Genomic DNA, 22,652 nt, shown 5'->3' on the forward strand with positions numbered 1-22,652 from the left:
ACTAATAAATCAGATGTGTTCTGGGTTTACTTTTTGGAGTAGTTTTGATGGTGGGCTGGATTCTGCTGACCTGACTTTACTATCCATATTTTTTTAGTTCAGTTGACTAATGCCAGTCTTACTTTAACACCCTGAATGTAGTTCCTGCGTCTTAGTTGAATTCATTCATGAACTCAAAAATCGTCAGTCACTTCACAGACACTCAAAATAATGAAGAATCCGGCATTGAAACTTTCGTGCAGTGACGGATCCAGACAGTTCTTTGAACGTATGTTGAATTTTCCGGTTCCGCAAAGAATGAAGTTAAAAACACACCTGCAACGAAAGAGGGAGAAAGTTCGATCGCTCAGTGCAAAAAACAGAGTGATTATGAGTAACTTTTTATTAATTCTGAATTGTTTATCTAAAACAAATCATTTCGCATGATGCAAAGCGTTTTAAAAGGAAAGCTTAGATTTAGATTGTTCGGTTATTGATTAAAAGTAGAACTTGCCAAAGGAAATCCACAACTGACGACCGTCGTCATTTCAGGTAGAGATAAAAAAAAATCCAGTATGAACGATACATTACGGGTGGCCTGCCCACGATTTCTTATGATTGAATACGAGATACCTTAACGACTTACTATTATGCGAAAGGTCGTTGCAGTTAATTGATCAACTCAACTGAGCAGCCCTTTTTTCTAGTCTTCAAAAGTCAGGGCCAATACTTGAGAATCACAGAAGGAGTCTTAAGAAAACTGATATTCCCTTTCGAAATATTATGACCTTTCGGTATATACATATATATAGTTAGAGAAACAGTTCTGTTTCAGGTAAGTTTTATAATTAGGGTTAGCTCACCTCTTGTTAATAGTATCAGTGAAAATCGAGGGTAATCAGTGTAAACACATAGGTCCGCACAACTCAAAGTGAACCGTCTTTAAATCGTCGCATTTATGATTTCCAGCCGGCCTTACAAAAGGTGGATTAAACCTGAAAGATAGGCGTATGGTTTGAGTTATGCACAAGACATTGTTTGGAGCTGTTTTCGTTGATAGATCTGATAACTATCATGATTGTGAACATCTGACCAACGAGTGTATGATCGTCTGTTGTTGCATGGGGCAAGCACGCATGTTTATAAGAGTAGACATGCTCGCAAACCAAGGACAGGAAATTGTAATTTGATTTAAGTGTTGTGGAAACTCTCAAGACCCACAAGATCCGCAATAAAATAATTTTGAGTAAATTTATTGTTTCTTAGTGGTAGCTCGGGTCACTGCCTGAGTATGCAGTTTTGAATGCATGAGAATGCTTGGCAAAAAGTTCATCCTTGCTTCTCAAAGCTGCTCTAAAGTATTTTTAGTTCAGCTGTGAGACTTACTAGGAGGAATTCTTGGCTTAGAGGCGAAACTGAGGGACACTTCCTAAATGGGATACAAACTATGGCCGAACCAAAATCAACCTTCGAAAATCTCATTTGGATACTCGAAATTTGGAACGTTTGGCTTGTTGAATTTATCGTAAATGGAAAGTTTATTTTATACTTAAATGAGTTTACACTTTAAAATCGCCCATACAACGACTTAAATAAATCATAAGTCTTGTTGGCAAGATATGGTGATTGAGAATAAAATCATCTTCAAGATCTAAATATGGCCAAGAGAAACAATGATTTTTAGTGTTGCGGGTGTGCCAATAGTTTCCAGAGAGCTTTGAAAACCAAGGTATGCAATGTCTTAGGCGGCACACCCATTTTCACCTTTGTTATTTTTGAAGCACACAAGAGTCTTGCGGTCGGTAAATTTGTTAGAAAAGGTTGTCCCTCTATCAAACACGGCTCAAGGTACATACGAAATGCAGATATGTGAGTATTCAAGACTTCTGTATCGGCAACTAAGCTGGAATGTGCTCACTCAAGTGTTTCTGGCAGTCTATCCGTCCGTTATCCTGATGTTGAACTAACTCGCAGGGAACAATCAATGATTCACGACGACCTTGAAAAAACTTAGTTGCCCCTGGGTTGAATTAACTGATTTTAGTGTGAAGGGTCGAGAATATTCGATCTGTTTGAACTTCAAATGTTGTCGGTTTGAAGACATGTTTACTTGATCAAGTATCAAAAGGTAACTCTTTTAGCATTATAAACTAACTCATATGTACGTACCGTTATCGTGACCAGTGATGGGCGCTTCTGATGCATTAAGTACTTTTTATAGTTTAACTGTTTAAAGACAACCTATATCTTTGAGGAGATGGGCTGGAAACATATAAAAAGGCATCCATATCGTGGCCTCATCCTGCTTGCCGTGATCAAAAGTCCCTATGATCAATGCAAGGCGGATTCAAGTGATAAGAGCCGTTGACACTAATTGAATATCGAGACAGTATTTCCTGACAAAGCTCCCGATAAGAGCTTGAAACCATAATAGGGAGATAAAGGTCAAACGTAGTTTAGACACAAGCAAGAATCCAGCCGATCAATTCCCAACTAAAACACGAAATTGCTCCACTACTTTATACACCTTTACTGAATTTACGCGTTAACTCAAGTACCCGGCTCTTGGAATGGAAACTGAGATTGTTGTTTTAGATAGTGTTAACAATGTGCCAAGGATGCGAAAATAGAAAAATAATTATCTTCCATAGCGCTAAAATAAATGCTGATATGATTATCAAACTTCCCGCAGAGTTTCACTGCCCATGTACGAATTGCAGGCTTTTCTGTCGCAGTCTAGTCTAAACATACGCAACGGTGAAAGGAAAAGTTCAATACAAAGAAGATACCTTTAAGCAGGGAAGGAATTTGTCAGGATATTGCTTCCACCAGAAAAAAATTAAACAACTGTGCTTTAAGGTCACATGGATAAGCTCACGATAATATCGCTCAAGTCACAGTCGCAATGCATTACATTTAGAGGAATCAACAAATAGGATTACTTTTGAGACAGTAACCTTTTATTTTACTCATGAGGATTTTAATGATGATGTTTTGGAAAATTAAAATGTGAGCAGATTATATCAGTGCATAAAAATGGAATGAGAATTGTTGTTTTGGAATACTACATAAAGTTACTTGTTGATGGAAAATTGACTCGGGAGGAAATCCGAGAATACTAAACACCTTTAGATGAGATTAAGCTGTAATCTTCACGGGGTCGCGATATCGTGAAGTGATGACACTTATTAAAAAAGACAACTATTTAAACCTCAAGAATGTTGGGTAAATAAAGGTCTTTTATTCAAAGATAGATAACTGCAAAGATAAAGGCATTCCTCTCCTTACTGTTGAGTTATAGCTTGCCAACAGGCTATCATAATAACATATATGCTCGTGTAAAATAGATCTCCAATACTTTTGTTTTAAAATATCCAACCGAGTAAAAACCATTTCTTCGAAGGTAGGATAACCTTATCCACAGGATAATTTAGTATTCGACGCCAGGTTTCAATTCATTTCAGTTCAATTATAATTTATCTTTAGAACGACAACGTAACAAAATAAACTCTCTTTGTTGCAGAGTAAATGTAAACTCTAACAAATTGAAGTTAATATCCGGCGAGAAGGTTAATTTAATTGGTGTCAGTAATGAACGACGATTCCCCTTATTACCCATGTGTTGTGACAGAAAATGAACTTTGGTTTTGAATTTCCCAAAGAAATGTAAAATATAAGCAAATAATATCTAAAGAAGCTTTAACTGATTCAAAATTTTCTCGGCTTCATATGCCTACCTAGTGCATTTGTATGAGTGTTAAGAAACGTTAGAGGTCGGGTGTTATCTGGGAAAGATTTTCAGTTACGGCGATAGAAATTTAGTTCTGTTCATAACTGGTTGTCTTGCCTGTGAACAAGTGGGGCTGAATGGAATATGGTCACATAACATTGCTGTTAAATAATTAAGTTACAGGTGCTTGTAGCAGTATTGCTTAGGGTTGCTAAATCCTGACTGTATTAGTAGTACACATATCTCTTTTTATCTTTGTGGAAAATATGCAATACACACAACTCACACATAGCTTAGCTAATTGAGGGGTTGTATAAAATACAATGACACATACAAACACTCAAATTAAAGAATAAGTATTTAAGAGAGCGTAAGTAAATTAAGAATATACGCTTTACAAAATACTATACATGTGTTGAAATTGTGCGAATTTACGACATAACATCAGGGCAATCTTCCTCCCCGTCAACTGTAGCACTGTGAGTGGAAATTGGTAAAATTTGGTTTGGAACCTTTTTGGGGGGAAGCATACGCAGGCCAGACCTAAAGCAATCCTTAAAATTTGCTCCAAACATTGAAAAAGATACCATTCAAAAATCAGATTTCTTTTTTCTTCCACAGTTGCTTTTACTTCCAAATAAGTCTCCTCGTGATTTTACCCAAAATTCCATTTGCTTCATAAACACACGTGCAGCTGATGTAAAAAGTAAAAAGTGAAAAGTAGAAATAAAAATTGGATTAGCACAATGATCTGTTAAACTGAGTTTAGGTGAATACAAACGTTTAATAAAAACAGGCTGTTTTTAAAAAACCGGTTAGTTTTTAAATGGTTACATGTACATGCGTTTTCGTGCAACGCAACAGGTGTTCACATAATTTCAGAATGAAGCAAAGAAACTGAAAATACTTAATTGAACATAATTTAATTATTGCTCCTGCATGTTACCTATTAATTCATACCTCCTGGCCGCTGTTAATTTAATAAAAGGATTAAGGGATTAGTCAGGGGCGGATCCAGCATTTTTTGAAAGTAGGGGCCGAACAAGAATACTAATCAGCGCGCGTTAGCGCGCCTCAGTAGCGCCTTAGGCGCTACTTTCTAGGGGGGTCTGGGGGCATGCCCCCCCAGAAAATTTTGAAAATTTGGGTACTCTTACATGCACTCTGGTGCAATCTGGAACGTAATGTATCAGGATTCCATATTGAATAAAATTATAAGTTATGGTTATATTGACTCTTCGCTTCAAAGTCACAAAATATATATAATTATAGGCATTAAGATTTTACGTTGTTACAGTCTCTGTAAGATAGGTTGACTGTAGACAAGGATTTCGCATCCAGTCTTCTTCCTCATTTCGAAAGGATAATATTAGCGCCTGTAAGTTGAAAGTTTATTCGCACAACTTTGGTCATACTATTAGCGAAAAATCACGCTTTAGCTAAAAAAATCAAAAGCTCCAACAGACTGCTTACAAAATGATAAAATTATTGTATATTTTGACAAAACAAAAATCTCCGACGAACTGAAAGGGGGGGCCGCGGCCGCCTCGGCCCCCCCCTAAATCCGCCCCTGTTAGTCAGATTGCCTAATACTTCAGTCACTGCCCCCCTTGTGTTGCAAAACATTGTACACTGTACCTGAGGAAGGCTGGTTTAGGCATCCGAAATATGGTACACCTATAAAATCAAATCTACGTTGTATCGGCTCTTGCTCGAAATATTTAGCTTCCTAATAGAAAACAGCGATAATTAAAAAGAGAGCATAGGGACTCCTTTTCTCAAACAGTGCTTAAAATGTGCGACTTATGTAAAATTTTCGAAGAACAGTTTTTCGCGATGATGAGCTCTCTTTCCTTTATGGGTTACATTTTTCCCGCGACACCAGCATGAAAAAGGAAAGTTCTTGAGTGTTTTTCTTCACTGTTTCAGGGTTTTCGTTTGAGGCCGGAGGCCGGACGTTTCGTCCGATGGTTTCCCATTCCACGTTCGGTCGCGTTGATGCCAATATTTGAGAGGTTTGTTTTACTTTTTATTATTATATTTTTTTTACTTACTTTTTAAAGAGAATTTGAGTGAACTCCAGCCTGGGAATCTGAATCATGGGGTGCAGAAACACTGGAAACAGCCTTTCTGAGTGTTTTATTTTCAAATTTACCTGTGGGAGTATGCCCTTATACCCCTCACGGTAGCTCGCGCCTAGTCCTGTTCCGGGACTCCCTCTTACCCCGCCCTGAAAATGGGCCTGGAACCCAGGCGGGTAAAGAGAGAGTCCTGTATTACTTGCAGGCGCATGCTCGGAATGACACCATTTTTTCCCCCAAAACTGGGGGGAAAACCATATTTGGAAAAAGATTCCTTACTTGGGCATAGTTTATTCTGAGTGCCTTTACACTGAATTTATGGGGATAATGTGAAAGGAAATCATAACGCCAAGTTTCTGGAGGCAATTGATTTCGCGTTTAAGAAATGCCACTTTACCTTTGTGCCTAAGGGGGAACAACTGCAAGCTATTCATGCAGTCGTTACTGGTAATGATGGTGTTGTTAAACCTGCAACAAGATTTGGGAAGTCTGTTTGCTACATGGTTGTTTCTTTAAGGTGATTCCCGGGTAAAAGAACCCGTCATAGATTTCCGATGAAACTTGGTATGATGACATTACAGTACAAGGAGATGTTAAAAAGGTAATAAAAAGAGGGGGTCACCGTGCTTGTTTTCATGCCACGATGCTGACAAATATGGTTATTTAGGTGACTTTTGGTTATCTCAGTGCACAACAAACAAGATCGATTATTTTTCAATGCGGCGTGCTATATCACACAGAGTTCGACTTTCTTTGATTGCTTATTCATCTACGTCCCAGAAAAAATGGCTTCAAATACCCTGCATTATTAATTGATATTTTTATCCTTTAAAGGAAACATAATTTGGACTTGCTCTGCTGGGCCCGTTACGTCTCTATCTGTAGCATTTATTTCATTTGCCAAAAAAGTAGCTATAGATTTCTGCCAAATTTTTTCTCAGTTATTGCGGATATTGTTCTCATTGACTTTATAAAATAAAAAGTGTGGGTCACCGTGCTCGTTTAAGAGAAAAGGAGCTTTTATCTCGCTATCGAGCTTAGTTTGAGGGAAATCCCTTATGTTTTGTACGCGCGCGCGCTCATGTGCGCGTGCTGATGACGCAAAAATCGTGCGCAGTAGGAATGCGCAATGCAAAACCAGGGAATCACCTTAATATGTTTGCGATTTTCTTCGATCCGAGTCCGATGTTAATCGTAAATCAGTCCTTCTTATCGTGAGTCCCAATCGTGGAAGATCACATGGATGACATACGAAAGTATGGAATTTCGTGCCTGAAACCCAACTGAACAGCTGCATGATGTTGGCGCAGAAAAATATCAAATTTTGATTTAATTGCTCTCCCGAGACTCCTTGAAACTTTCAAATATATATACTGTAGGTCGTGGATGTAAATCTCTCAACGAAGACTAATAAATCTCCTGCTGGAACTCTTGTTTTTTTTTTCATTATTTATTGTTCATTACTACTGTCGATCTAGTTATGTGATAATTGCACTGATCCAGTGAACATATATTAAAGTTGCACAGTTATTATTGAAACTGTGATTGTTTCAGGAGTGTAGGCCTACCAATTTTTTTTCAAAATCGGGGACAAATTGTTTGGATACCCAATGTACAACAGTCAGGTAAAAAAATGTTGTAAATACTCTCAGTTTTATCAGGAATAATACACAAACACCGGTGACAAACAGAATATTTTTTTTTGGAGTAATAGACCTTTTTCGCTTGTACATTTTATTTTCCCAATACAGGTCATGTGATAATACTCAGGAGGTTTGATCCTTTGTTTTGTTCATCAAAAAGAGTGCATACAGACATATTCATGCTTGCATGCACTCCTTTTAATGAACAAAACAAAGGACCAAATCTCCTGAGTATTATCACATGACCTGTATTGGGAAAACAAAATGTACAAGCGAAAAGTCTATTAGAGTAGAGTAATTTATTCAGACTATTAATTTTTTATTAGAATAATTTTTCAAGCACTCTTCCCATTAAATCTTTCTTTCCTTACAAGCCGTGGCCGTGGCCAAATGGCTAAGGTTTTATGTAGAGCTGCCTGTTGAGACTGCAATGATTTTTATATCGGAAAAACTGAGCGTTATTCCTGATAAAGTTACCTTATTACGTGAAGTTTTCGCGACGCGTTAATTTCGCGAATTTCGCCATTTAAAAAAATCGCGAAATTTAAGTGACGCGAAAATTAAATGTCGCGAAAATAACATGACGCGAAAATTAATTGACTCACATTATGTCAATAACTAAAGCAGCGACTTTATTACACACGTTTATCACAATCATTTTGAGCTATTCTGTGGTAATGTTCTGCATGGTCCTCTCCATCGCTACTGCTTTCCGTCTCTACTCCAGGTAGCACTTCTTTTACTGGCTTCTTGAGTGTGTCTCATTCAAAAACGCGAAATTAAAGTGAGTCAAAATGCAAAATTTTCGCAAAATCGCGAAATTAAGGTGTCGCGAAATATACGAAGCTCAAAATCGCGAAATTAACGTGTCGCGAAAATTTCATGTAATAAGGTAGATAAAAAGTTAAACGACATCGATTATTCGGACGTTGTCACAATTTATTTTTCCGGTCAAAATTTGTTCGTTAATATTAATTAATAAGGATGAAAAATGCTACTTAAAAGCGTGTGTCATCTTGCTTTTATTGTTGCTAATTAAAAGCACTTTCCTCCTGAAACTCATTGTTAGAGGTAAAGCACTGCAAATGAATAATATGAAATTCTGACTCCGAGCTGTTTTGTCGCTTAGTGAAATCCTATGCTTTATTTACTAGTTCAGCCTTTGCATCGATTTATTGCGATCTCCTCTCAATGAGTCGTTACGTTTATTCGGCAATAATTTTCCAACATCACTGCGATCGGGGTTTTTTCTCCTCGTTTGGTCACAACGAGGCATAATTTCCTGACACAGTAATTTTCATATACGATTTTTTGTCGGAGTTTCAAGGTTCCCTTTATTTACAAATCCAGCCTGGCATCTAATGCAATATGATTGGCTCGTTCCGAGCATGCGCATGCATGTAATACAGGACTCTCGAAGGACTCTCTCTTTTCCCGCCTGGGTTCCAGGCCCATTTTCAGGACGAGGTAAGAGGGAGTCGCGGAAAAGGACTAGCTCGCGCCTTGCGGCGCCATAAAATGTCACATCCGGTGCTTTCAAAAATATGTCCGCTACTTTACAAAACTGTCGAAAACCCTGCTGCTTCTTCTCTTAACTCCTAAATTCAGTGTTCTAGCGGTTTCAGTTACCGGAAAAATATAGTTTGCATTTTAACTAAGGTTCTTGAAAATCGCTGGCTGTGGTGTTGATCCGATTTGTACAAGATTCGTATCAAAAGGAGCCAACGACTTCACACGAACCTGAAAGAAAACGAAACCGATTCGGTTTAAAAGGAGAAAAACCGAAAGGTGGTCAAAGATAATAGCATTGCAATTGAATAAACCAATAGACTGAATGATCTGGGAAAGAAAATTGATGTCTAAGTGACTGTCAAACTCTTTTCATCTTTGTAACAGTTTGTTGGTTGTTTTTTGTTTCTTTAAGTAGTTCTTAAAATCAAGTTAACGTTGGACGTAAGAACAATGAATCCAAGCCTTAGAGATCAAGAAGTGAAAAGTGAGAATCAGGTTACATAAATCAGAAATAAGACACAAGTTTACGTACGAAGAAAAAAAACAACCCACCAGAGGCTCCTGCTAAATCAACTTTCAGAAATGAATAAGTTATTTATACATTTACATTTCTTTATTTATTATCTACTTCTTAACTTCTCTACACGCAAACTAAAAGAAAAATTTTACAAGAAAATTCACACGAAATTGTTGCGAAAAGGCAATGCTTGGGGATTATTGGAAGTTGCTCATTAATAGTAATAATAAATACTAATAACAATTATAAAATAATTACGATAGAGCGGTTTTCAATTGAGTGTCGAAAGTAATTAGATAATTACTTTGGTTTATGATTACGTCACTCAGTGATTGGTTCAAAGTTCTCGCGCCAAGATTTCCAACCAATCAGAAGTGAAACCAAAACCAATCGTGGCTCGCGCGTACACATTTCCCCGCGCTTTGTGTCGGCTACGTGTAATTACTTCGAGTTTTGATTGGTTTACTGGATTGTCTCCGTCCTTTTTGATTGGCCAAAGTAATTACTTTGGTTTTGGTTTTACGACAATCAATTGAAACTCGCTCTAGTACGCGCGCTCTCATTGGTCAATAGCTGTGTTTAGATGAGAGTATGGAAACACGGCTGTGACATCACACGAATTTCGATTGGTTATGTAGTCAGACGTGCGTTTCGATTGGCTGGTAGGAAATATGAGCGTGTATCAAGAAAATCTGTTTCAATCTAATAGATGTAAAAAAAACCAGCAGTTTCCTACATTTGTCGAATTATCTTTGAAAAATATTTTATAAAAGCAATAGAGGACTTTTTTCCTTGTTTCCATAGCCTCATCTAAACAGTCGGGGGAGTTGGGAGTATTCTCAACAGTTATGCAAACCCTCGACTGCGTCTCGGGTTCGTATATCTGTCTTGGATTCTCCCAACTCACCCGAGTGTTTAGATGAGGCTATGGAAACACGGAAAATGTCCTCTATCGCTTAATTACATTTCTAAAACGGAGAACAGCATTAAGGTGGCTTAAACCAGTTTCAACGCTTCCAAGTGACGCTCTTATTAGAAGGATCGGCACAACAACGTTGTATCATGTATTAGCAATATTGTGGTACCAAATAAAACACAAATTATTGCTGAACAAGATACAGTCATTATTGCGACCTTATATGTCACCGTAGCAACGGGCAAGCCCTGTAAAAACACCCTTTATTTCGTCTTTAGTTGATTATATCTTAAAAACGAACTCGGTGACCCTCATTTTATCTCTGAAAAGTAATCGGAAGGGCAAGATGAAACTTTCTGCAAAGTTTAAAAAAATGCTGTTGAGCGGATTCAGAGCCACCTTAATTCTGTGTTTTTTTTTTAAGGTGGCTCTGAATCCGCAAGACAGAATTTTTTAAAACTTTTCCGAAAGTTTCATCTAATCACTTTTCAGCCAAAAAAGGTTGTCACCGAGTTCGTTTTTGAGATATGAGCAACTAAATCCAAAATATAGGGTGTTCTTGCTGGGCTTTCCCGTTGCCAGGGTAACTCAGTTATTACATCGCAATAATGGCCACATCTTGTTTGAAAAAAATCGTTGTTTTATACGGGACCATAACATTGCTGTTACGTGATACAGTGTTGTAGCGTCATTCGATCTAAAGAGTGTGTCATCTAATAGTTTCCTTAAAATGTTCTCTTTAAGTGCAGCATAGGTAAATGATCCCGCACCGAGCGTAGAGTGAAGCTTGGGAGGAGGTAGGGCAAGTACGTGCTTATTATTAGACCTAAGACTATATTTAGACTGTTTCTTAACAGTAACTAACTCACATAAATAACTAGGTGAAAGATTTGATTGGCTTTTAACGTAAAAACAAGTATTTTAAAAATTGTTCTGTATCTCACTGGTAACCAATGTAGATCAGCTAGAGGAATGATTTGTGAGAACCACGGGGCATAAGATGCTAAGCGTGCGACGGCGTTCTGTATACGTTGTAGCTTGGGTATTTGATAGTATTTGACAATCGAGGGTCGTAAAGTCAACACCAAAATAACGAATTTGGCCAATCAAAAAGGACGGAGACAATCCAGTAAACCAATCAAAACTCGAGTAATTACACGTAGCCGACAAAAGGTGCGGGAAAATGTGCACGGGCGAGCAACAATTGGTTTTGGTTTCACTTCTGATTGGTTGTAAAAGTGGGGCGAGAACTTTGAACCACTCACTGAGTGAAGTAATGCAAAAAAACCAAAGCAATAGGCTATTTCCGAGTTCATGCCTGTCTCCTCTTCAAAGCGAGTCTAAGTGCGACGTTTTCGTGATGGTAATTAGTTCTACTTTAAATATGAATGAAAACTAATTTCCATAAGAATAACTTCGCACTTAGACTCGCTTCGAAGAGGAGGCAAACATGAACTCGGAAATGGCCTATTCGCTAATTGCTTTCGACACTTAGTTGAAAACCGCTGTAAGAGGTAAACCGTAATATAAGCAATTACAATAAGATGAAAGAAGTTAAAAACTTCGCATGCTGCGTGGCAATTGTTACTACAATAAGAAAATAGAAGTTGAGAATGTTGCTGAAAGTGCCAAAATCTTAACAAATGTCCAGACGTTTCGGGACTGTGCCCTTCATCAGTGGAATGTTCGTTAATGTTTTAAGCCACGCTTCCTAGTATTTGATTTAAAATTTGAAAGTTGCGTTGTGCACGCGCGTGCGAACTTCAAATGAACTGAAAATCAGCATTGAGGCCGCGCGGCTGGCATGTCCCGAGACGAAAGATGAGACGCATCTCATGTCTCTTCCTCTGTTTGTTCCGATCGCAGAGTTTGATCCCGCGGACCAGCGCGTCCGCAGCGGTATGTCCGTTAGAACTGAAATGCTCTGCGACGGGGAAACCAGGCGCATTTTTGTTGATGCTTCGGAGGTGTTCACCAAAACGTTCCTAGCGACACTGAGGTGACGAAAGCATGGACTAACGTAGCACAGGTTTTGGGAGACAAGAACTTCCTAATTTTCCTAATATTGTACAAATAATAGAATGACGATTTACAGGTTTCCATTTTCTGCTTATTTAACGATAAATTAGTGTCAAACACAGTTCCCAGATTTCTAACAAATGAGGATGGTCTAATTAATGAGTTTCCAACAGTAAGCTGTTCAATGGATTATTTGGACAATTGCTGACGTGTACCGATAACTATAAATTCTGTTTTTCCATCGTTCATTTGTAGTTTGCTAACGTTTTCATCCATCTTTGAATCTCGATGATACAATTTGATATTGTGTTTAGTGCGTCACCTTGCGAGTCCATGCATGCATCCTGCTTTGAAAGAAACATAAAGCTGAGTGTCATCCACGTAGGCATGAGATCTAACGTAATGCTTTTGTAGAATACTAAAGAGATCACTAACATAAATAATAAAAGGCAAAGGCAAGTTAAACTTGCGAGACATTCCATCGTTAATCGAGACACGTTGGCTTCGGCCTGATAGGTAAGCTTTAAACTATAGTAGAACAGGAGGGGGGAACAAACTACCAAGGCCGACGTGCTAGGAGGATGTCATGCTCGATAGTGTCGAATGCCGCACTTAGGGGTCGAGAAGTATTGGAATTGTGAATTCCTGGTTGTCCATGTTAAGAAAAATATCATTAAAATCTTACAGTAATGAGGTCTCTGTTCTGTTATCTCTACGGTACGCTCATTGCAGTGCTGGATGAAGATTGTTATCAGACATATGCTTATGAAGTTGTTTAAATACTGCCTTTTTGGTCAGCTTTGCATGTTACGGAAGTAAGGTTGCTGACTGGGCGAAGATTGGCAAAAGAGTATCGTTACTATCCGTTTTCTTCAGTCTTGGTCCTACAGTACTACATTTTCTAACATAAAAATCTGTAAAATGATAAATAATGGTAGCGAAATAATGGTTCATCTTTTCACATCCCTCGTGTTGCCTTCTAAAACAACCCCAAACGGGGTTTTTGCGTTCAAGGGTGGAAATCAGTTTTTACACGCAGCACCCTTAACACCGCTTGCATAAATCATGCTCTTAAAAATGCCAATGACTGAAGAAAATGAGGCGTTTCTCTTGCTTTAACATAATGCACTAGCTTCAGTAATTATTGTTGCATCCATACAGTAGTGTATATGTGGATCACTGATTTCTTGATTTTTTTATCTTCCGTTTTGTCAACGAGAGCTCCTACGATCACGTTAAAGAACCTGCCGTAATAAATTCATTGTTCTAAAAGCAGTTACATAAACTTGGTGCAATAAGGATGCCTAGATTCCGAGCGTGAGGTTTAGCGCAACATTTCAAAACGACTGCGTTGTCCTAATTCTATCAAATGTCCTTGGATCCTATTCTGCGACCCATCGGTTAAAATTGGGCTGGCGTTATGGCTGAAAGAACCTCTATTTTCTAATCTCAACTGTCTTACGTTCCTTCTACAGTGCGGAAGAGAAACTTCCACTCACACATCACTTGAATCACTGCCTATGATAGAAACAAATGTGCACCTGCCATTAGACAAAGTGTCACGTTTTTTATTGCAAGAGGAACACCCAAGACTTTCAGGAAGATTGGTAAAGGTTTATTTTAGCTTCCTTTTTAAAACAGAATTAATCGAAAAAGGGCGTTGTTATGTCATTCTACGCGAAAAAAGAATCATATGGTGTAACAGAAACAGTTCATTTGGTTTTAGTCTCTCCACTGTGCATAGTCGCGAACAATTAAACAAACATTTATCCGTTTTGGTGATCAAGGAAGGTTCCTAGTTACAGGTTGTGTAGTCTTTGCGAAACGACGTACTTTAAGCTCAACGTGAAGGTTCGATCAACACAAGGTAGGCAAACGCGCGGTTCAAAACTATAACTTAAGCAGCAAATTGCTTAATTTGAGCCTTTTAGTGACATAGCTGTGCTCTACAACCTGGGGAGAGTGCAAATCAGATGTTCTTGGTTTTTTAGGATAGGGAAAAACTGGAATAGCGGAAGAAAAAACCTTTCCGAACAGGGCAGAGAACTAATAAACTTAACCCCCTGTTGGTTACGGCTCTCGGGCTCTCGCCAATACGCCTCCCCTACTACACAAACGAATACACTTGCGTCTGTTTCCGACAGCCAGAAATCCTGATAAGATTGTTTGCCGGACCGGTAGTTCCTATGACTAGAAGATCAACGCACTGCTGACTACGTCCTTACCGATATAAATTAAAATGTGTTGAACAGAAACTGTCAACTGCAAGCCAACATCGCGTAGTCTTACTAGTCTATGATTCAAACGTGGTTTCCGCGATGAGAGCTACGTTGATTCTCCAACAAGAAATCTTTGCGAAAGTTGCGATGAACGCATGAGTCTGCAGATGCTAGATTCCTCAAACTGAAAAATGTAAAATTCACTGTTTGATTGCTTGATTTTTCAAATGCCATTCATAAGAGAAAAAGTACCTTCCTTAAAAGTGGTTTATTAGATTTCCTCGGGGCCAAATTTTTCACTCAACATTATTTTGTGTCCCTACTACTTTTCATTCGTTTACTGCACTGTAAATCATGCACAGTATTATCAGGAGAAAAATATAAATTTAACATGCATTCACAAAATTTTACCCATATTACAGACTGCACTGACACCACATGCAGATGGAGCTGGCCTAGTGCAGAAACTGATCTACTAAATTACCATGCAGGGAGTCTGCTCAGTGCTGTGTATGACGATGATGGTATAGCATTTGCAAGGGTGTGCCCCAACCCACGATCACAATGACGAATGGGGTTGAACAGTGTGGGATCTTTTTGCTTACCACATGGCTAGCATGTGAAGCTGCCACTTAAAGGGGTGCCCATAACCCCCGCCTTGTGTCAGTGTTAGCTACGTCATGCTGATGAGGCCCAGCAAGGCCGAAACAGCTGTCTATTGAGAGGTTTTCTCCGGGTACTCTGGTTTCCCCTCTCCTCAAAAACCAAAATTTGATTTGATTTGCGTTAACTTGTTAATTTCAATTTACAGTGTCCCCGATTAGTGCTCTACGGCGCTAGAAGATTAGACACTTAAATAAAGTTCCTTTCCTTTCCTTTTTTTTTCTTTCCTTTTTTTTTAATTGACCGGGTGAAATGGTTGTGCGCATGCCTGATGTGTTGGCCACACCGAGTTGGTGTTAGCCTGTGTCACCTTGCATTTTTTGTTGCTGTTTTTAACATTTCTCAGTTATGTTAAGCCGAACCCCGACGGTTGGTCTGGCGGCAGGGATTTGAACCCGTGAGTTCCTGCCAAGAAACCCTATTTCATCAGGCTAACCACTCCGCGAATATAGTGGTCCGAGCTCACTGCCTCCCGTAACTTGGCGCTGCATTCTTTCAATTCTTCTCGAGCGATCAAAACAAATCAGAGCTTTGTAACTTGGGTTTGTTCTATTAAGCTGTTGGTCGTGAGTTTCTAGCATTTCAGTTCAGGTACAAAATAAAGAAGTCACTATAGTTTTGGAAAACGAACTTCACATAAAGGAGGACCTTGAGCCTTAGCTTCAGCAAAGTTTTTCCATAAATCCTAAACGCGGCGTCATATTCATAGGAAAATAGTAGAGGCACTGTACATAGAAATAACCATGACCAGTCTATATTCTAAATGAAATCTGCTTAACCGTGAGCCAAAAACTTGCGAAAAGGTCATGTTATTTCAGGATAGTGCACTGTACCAATGAACGTGTGAAGTAGATTGAAAGACTAAATTTTAATGACAATTTTTTTAAAAACTTTTTCATCACCAGCCCTCATAAGAACAACAGAATCAAACTAAATGCTTTTGAAACCACGTAGTAACAAATCTAATAAGACTGTTGCGAGATAGTAATTTTGTGCTCATGTTCAATGTTTGCAAGTGTGAAAAAATAAGCGACACTTAATCTTTTTTGATAATTTGTAACTTCCACTGACATGTAATTTTACACAACAAATAATTTAAGGGTAAATTAATGTAACATCAAGGGGGGTCATTTCTCTTTACATGTCAAGTCTTGAAGGTCACGATCTTAACGAACCGTTAAAGTACCTTAAAGAGACGTTTACGACCTCCGAAAAAAAGCTTTGATATTTTACCGCAAATAACGGGAAAGTGTCACATCATGAAATTTCTCTTGTTATTTCATTTTAACGGAAGAGTTGAAATTTATTCTTTGTATATGCTTTGTGATTCAAGTTTCGCTTCTACGGTAAAAAAAGGAAAAGTGTGACATAATATTTTGTTTTCTCGAGTCATTCCTTTTTATTATATACGCTACTTCAGTGTACTTTTACCAGACATTTGAGTCTCCTGTATCTTTCAAAAACACATTAAGATGGAAAAGTATCATGTTTTTTTTTTCTGTATTTATTTCGGCATAAAAATAATGCTGCACTCAACATTCCTAAGTTAATGCCATTAAACTAAATTGGCCACTCTTGAGTTCCTTTTCCGAGGAAGTAAACAGGAACGTTTTCTGCCCTTTTCCTGTTGCAAAAATGGGTGGAAACAATTTTCTGAAATTCCCCTACAAGATTTCCTTTCATTATGCATTTACTATGCATGGCGTAAAAATATTTCATTCATTATAATCCTCTTCTTTGACGAAATGTGCTTAACTTTATGTTACCTACTTATGCTGCATAAAGTCTACGTCCACATGAACATGAGTACAAGTCAAAAACTGAAATCTTGCTGAGAGAGTAAAGGTGATGTTACACGAGCCGACTTTTAACGCCAATTTTTAACGCAACATTGTTGCGTTAAAAGTTGCCTCGTGTAACAGGGTGCAGAGGGCGATTTTTAACGCAACATTTTGTTGCGGCAACATGTTGCAGGTTTTTGAAAACGATTGAAAAACCTGCAACATTGTTGCCGGAATTTTGTTGGTGTTGGTGCGTGTAACACCCCCGCCGCTGACTTTTAACGCAACACCTTCAAGAGCTAACTCTCTTATTAACTGATGATATACCCCTCTTTCCTCTCTCCGTCTAATCCAACTTCTCGTCCAAATAATTCGTTCCCGATTTCTTCCTTTTTCATCTTCCAAATCGCCCACTAACAACAGAACCTGAATGATTTTCAGCCGCCGTCTTCTTAACTCATTGTCCGCCATATTTGTCGAGCAGGACCCTGGGTTCAAGTGTTGCGAGCAATGTTGCGTTAAAAATCGTCTCGTGTAACATACCGTTGCCGCAACAAAGTTGCGTTAAAAGGTGTCTCGTGTAACATGGATTAAAAATCGGCGTTAAAAATCGGCTCGTGTAACATCACCTTAAGACCTCTATCCTTAGTCCTTCGAAAACAATAACCTGAACCTATGGCAACTTTATTAAGAAGAGATTCGTACCAATAAAACTGAGGTTTTCATGGCACGTATTTTTAGTTCTACTTTATTTCTTGCAATACAATGTTCAGTAAAGTTCTATTAAATGTATGGATATTCTGAGAGGCAAGGCCGATTTGAACTAATGGCTTCAAATTGTATATTCATTGTGTAAAGGAGTGTATGTAGCAAGGGTGTGCCACTGACCCTTTCAAGCATTTCCTTACAAAGAGACAAAACTAGAATTCATTGGATGTTTGGTCTAGTGAATTAAACAATTTGGATCGTTTAAAAAAACGAAAATTTTCTTTCTCTTTTTTCCATACTTGATTAGACAACAGGTATACTGGAAATTACTTATGTCGTACAAAATTTGAATATGCAACTTAATTTGAAGGTAAAGCTTAGTTTTTGTTTGAATGCTAACATGTAATAACAGAAACCCATAAGGGATGAAACGTGTAACGCGCGTTCTCAGCTTCCGAATATTCAGTGCGAACTGATTGGTTGAATGTTTCAGTGCTAAGTACCATATTTGGAAACCCCTCGACTTGTTGTTCCAAATATGGTACTTCACAAATTGAATATTCAGAAGCTTGTTTCCCAGCACACAAGGGGCCGTTACGCGTTTCAACCCTTATGGGTTTCTGGTAATAATTCATCGTAGTTGGACTGAAGCACTCTACCAATGGAACATGAAAAGCCGAAATCGAGGAGTGATCCTCGCATTTATCGGGAAATTTTAAGCAATTGTCTCTTATAGACATCTGAGAAATTCACTGAAGCCCCTTGGAAAAAAAAAGCTTTGTCTGCACGCACGACTTTACTGTGACAACATAAAAGACTACAATACCTACTGAGGATACCATGCAAAAGATGTTGCTGTTAGAATAGCCCCTCTCAATCAGTTCCGCATCGACTGACTGAAAAATGAGCTCCCTTCGATGGCCGAACCAGTTTTTCAGATAGACGTGGGTCACTTTTTGCTTTCTTCTGTGCAGAGTGAAGAGCCATGATGCTCCCATCTAAGTGCCTATCCTTTGATTCAGTCTTCTTCAGTACATCCTTTTTTGAATTTCACCTACGGATTGCGTAGTTTAATATTGTCAGAGATCCAAAATCGAGTAAGTCAAACATCAGTTATAAACAGCTCGGGCTTCATTCTTTTTACGAAGCTTTTGTGTGTGTAAAATGACTGAATTCTTATTTGAAATTATATGAAACTGGCAACTGCGATATTCAATCAGTACTTTGTCAGGTCCCCAGTAGGCTTTGGACACCCAAAGATCTCTCTTTTCGCTAGAGGTACCTTGATTCATGCAATTCATGAAACCAGTACTTGAGTACGTTACCGATTTCATATCATTTTCATTTTTCGTTGCAAGCTATGAGAACAATGAAAGGCTTCACATTATTCCCATATCGACGTTCTTTCTCTATCATTGATACTCGGTTTTATCATTCCTATTGAAATAGCACATCATCGATGTGAAGCCCAGCTCGACCACGGACTACATCTCGCCCCTGGTTGTTTCATCTTAGTTCTCACCGCACCGGTGGCTCAGTTGGTTGAGCACCGGGCTGCCCGGCACTGTGTGCTGCCACTCCGGCCGGACCAACACTCAGGGTCTTTCAATAACAGAGGAGAAAGTGGTTGCCATCCGCAAATGGTTAGACTTTCAAGTCTTCTCGGGTGAGGACTATAAACCGTAGGCCTGGTCTCACAAATATCTTTCATGTTCATTAGTTCCCTGTGGGACGTAAAAGAACCCACACACTATTCAAGAAGAGTAAGGGATGAAGTTCCCGGTGTCGTGGCTGTCCTCTGTGTGTATAAGGGTGGGTGGGTATAGCAGGTCCACATCAGCTGAATAGCTGCCAAAACTTCAACCTGCTCAAACAAACAAACTCAAGCCAACTGCATGGACACCGGACCACCTGATTGTGACTAGGTTCGAGTGAACTCTACTCGAAGTGGCGTGTAACTGTAGTTAATTTTAAGGTCTTACTGGATACTGGAAGCATCGCTGCAAATTTTTCGCATGCAAACGATACTTGGAAATTCTTCAAGCGTTCCTCGGCACCTTTACACTGCACAGAAAAAGGATATACCTTCAACCATACGGACCTTGCAAAATGATACAAGTAATTAAAAGAGGTGTTGACTTGTTAATTCAAAGCCTTGCAAGCCCTCTGTTGCCGCCTGGAAAAATTTACAAGGTCAGAAACATGGATGTCTTGAAATTTTCACAGACCCGCCTGCACAATTTTTGTTCCACCCATCCACTCTTCAATATGGTTCAAACTTAGAGGTGTAAAATGAGCAAGTCGTTCTCCAAGCTACATTTTCTCAGGTTCCCTTTGCTTTTGGTCCTTTTTCTTATGCTGTGCAATGTTTGACTTTGTCATCTGATGAGATCTTTCTGTGTGAATCAGTCACGGTTTCCTTACCTTGTGTAGGTACCGATTTGTTTCCATAGGCCTATAATACAGTGTGCTTCTTTGAAAGGCGCTCATTGATTGATTAATTAATGAGTTTAAGCCATATTTTAAGTCCGTGTTCGAAACCGAAACTCTTGAGTTAGCAAGTTGGTATTTTCCGACTAACCCTCCCATGCAGGATCGTTGTATGTGAATTATGTGCATGTTGCTTGCATGTGTTCATATATCTTGCTTTGTTGCCTTGGCTAAATTTAAAGAATCTACTTATCAGCAATTCGTTTTATTATGTTCGTCGAGGTCGTTCAATGCACCACTTTTTTAAAGTTGGTATGTCTTGCTCTTATGAACGGACGCGTGATTCACCACTCGGCGTGTACTGAATAAAATTACTCCTCTTGTGAACAACTGAACCTGTGAACAAGCCGTCAACACTATGTCAGGGAACTAAAAACCCTCTGGAAACCGTGAGGGTAAAATTCATACAAATTCTTAAACCTTTGATAGGCTGTGTGTGACATCAAAAATCAAATTGTGGTGGGCAGAAGATGAATCATTTAAAAAGAAGAATTGAGTTCTGTCGGGAGGATCTCAAAGAAAATTTTTCTCAAATGTTTTGTTAGGATACATCCTCCCTCTAACTATATTGATTGCTTAGGCGAACTGACGTTCCACGCACTTCTTTTAAGGGCGCTAAAATTCTTCCGGACGAAAAGAGGCGTTGAATTTTCCCTTTGCACGTGAATTCAATTCACATGCTACTTGGACAAAACCAAAAGAAAAACACAAAGGAATATTTTCTGGGACAAATCGTCAGAAAAATAATTTTAACAGTTGTTAGTTTAAGATATACAAAAATTGAAATAAGATAAATCAGTAGAGATTTTTTTATGAAGAGACAGAGACGCTGAAATCTCGTGAAGCAAAAGAAATTTGGAAACGGTCACGCTGAATGTTAAGTTATATAATGAAGAATGTTATATAACAGAAGGGAGAAATTCACGTGTTCAACTGAATCACGTTTTGAAGGGTGTTTACCCCGCAATGTTAGTAGAAATGACGAATATGAAGCTTTTTTGCCAAAAAGAAGAAACGTTCTCGTAGTTTTACCTTGTTAGCCTTTGTAAAGATACTTCAGAATAATCATATTCAGAGCTATTGTTCTCCTTGCTTTTTTGCAATTTTGTAAAAATTCTGGTGCCTTTATTTTGTCCGTCATTTCTTTCGGCGATGCGTGCCCGGAAGTAAACCACGACTCATCATTTGCTGCAAAATTTGAACTTTTGATAGACGTAATTGGTATTTTTGGACGTTAATTCTGAGCCAATACAGTCAGAACAGAGTTCGGCCAGCTCTAGAATGATAGCAATTATTTTGCTGTTGAAATTGCAAGACATTTTATTTAAAGACCTTCGGCATTGTCATAAGTTAGTACTCCCGATGAGGAGCACAGAATGCCACAATGTTATTGCCAGTCCTTTTTCCAAATATGATAAAGAAAAAGTTAGCCTTCTCATGCTGTTGACGTAGGTGTCCGGAACCAGCTATCGGAGCAGTTGCTGGTCTCTAACTACCGCTATTGCCGCAATTAAATGTGTAAGATGGAGGCGTCTTTTAAATTACGGCCGTGAGAGGAAAGATTGGTTTATTCTCACTGAGATTTATAGGACCATTTCATTGGCATTAAAATCCAGAAATGATTGTAATTACACTTCGATGTTCAAAATCCTCTTTTCTGTCTCACCGTGTCCGGATTACCACGCCTTTTAAGACTCCCCCTCGACACATCAGTTGCTGTATATGTAGCCTGACTCGTTATCAGCAAGGAACCGGCGATCTAGTCGGCGGCCTTGTTTCTTCTCTAGTATTGTTTAGCAGTCCAGCTGAGCATCTGAAAAAGGTAAGGATACTGAATTCACTAACTCCCAATTGGATATACAAGTTTTGTCAAGGATAGGTAATATCCACTCAAACATACAGTATATTGGATATGAGTAGCGTACGTGAGCAGCTCTTTACGTTATTTAAAGGAAAGCTCTATAAAAAGAGTCATCTTTTCTTTCGGAGGTAAAGTAAAACGTTTTGTACAAGTACTCGGTAGAAATATAACGCTGACTTGCTGTGTCAAAACCAAAATCTTTAAACCCAGACATTAACTATTTCGTTTTGAGAAATACGAGGCTATCACACTAATTCAGCTCCCTCTCTTTAAAGAATGCGTAAATGATACGATTGCATCCTTTTAGCAGGGTATTATCATCTTCATACATAAAGCTAAAATTTTGAGTTTTTTAAAGCATTGTGAGATGTCCTTTCTACTTTCTTCCTAAACTTTGTGAAAAAGTTGAATCACTTTGATTTCTCCGGAAAGACGACGTGAACGATTCCGAAAAGTAAATGCTTCAGTTGGTGGACTGTTTTGAGAGACACATGGAAATTGGGGGTGCCAGCACACCCACCTCTGCGGCCACA

General features: G+C 38.7%; 1 protein-coding gene across 7 annotated transcripts in view; it reads left to right on the forward strand.

Annotated features, from left to right (window-relative positions):
• LOC138044111 (homeobox even-skipped homolog protein 2-like) overlaps positions 1–22,652 on the forward strand; it is a 69,871-nt gene that overhangs the window by 35,104 nt on the left and 12,115 nt on the right. For 5 of the 7 annotated variants that reach the window (XM_068890790.1, XM_068890775.1, XM_068890782.1 and 2 more), the window contains one exon: positions 5,639–5,724. The gene's annotated coding sequence lies outside the window, so the exon portion shown is untranslated. Of the gene's footprint in view, positions 1–5,638; positions 5,725–9,411; positions 9,430–13,872; positions 14,005–22,652 lie in introns of those variants that run through there. The other 2 variants (XM_068890766.1, XM_068890814.1) reach the window with 2 other exon arrangements.

Source organism: Montipora capricornis, chromosome 1 (assembly GCF_036669925.1).
Source record: "Montipora capricornis isolate CH-2021 chromosome 1, ASM3666992v2, whole genome shotgun sequence".
Classification (NCBI taxonomy): domain Eukaryota; kingdom Metazoa; phylum Cnidaria; class Anthozoa; order Scleractinia; family Acroporidae; genus Montipora; species Montipora capricornis.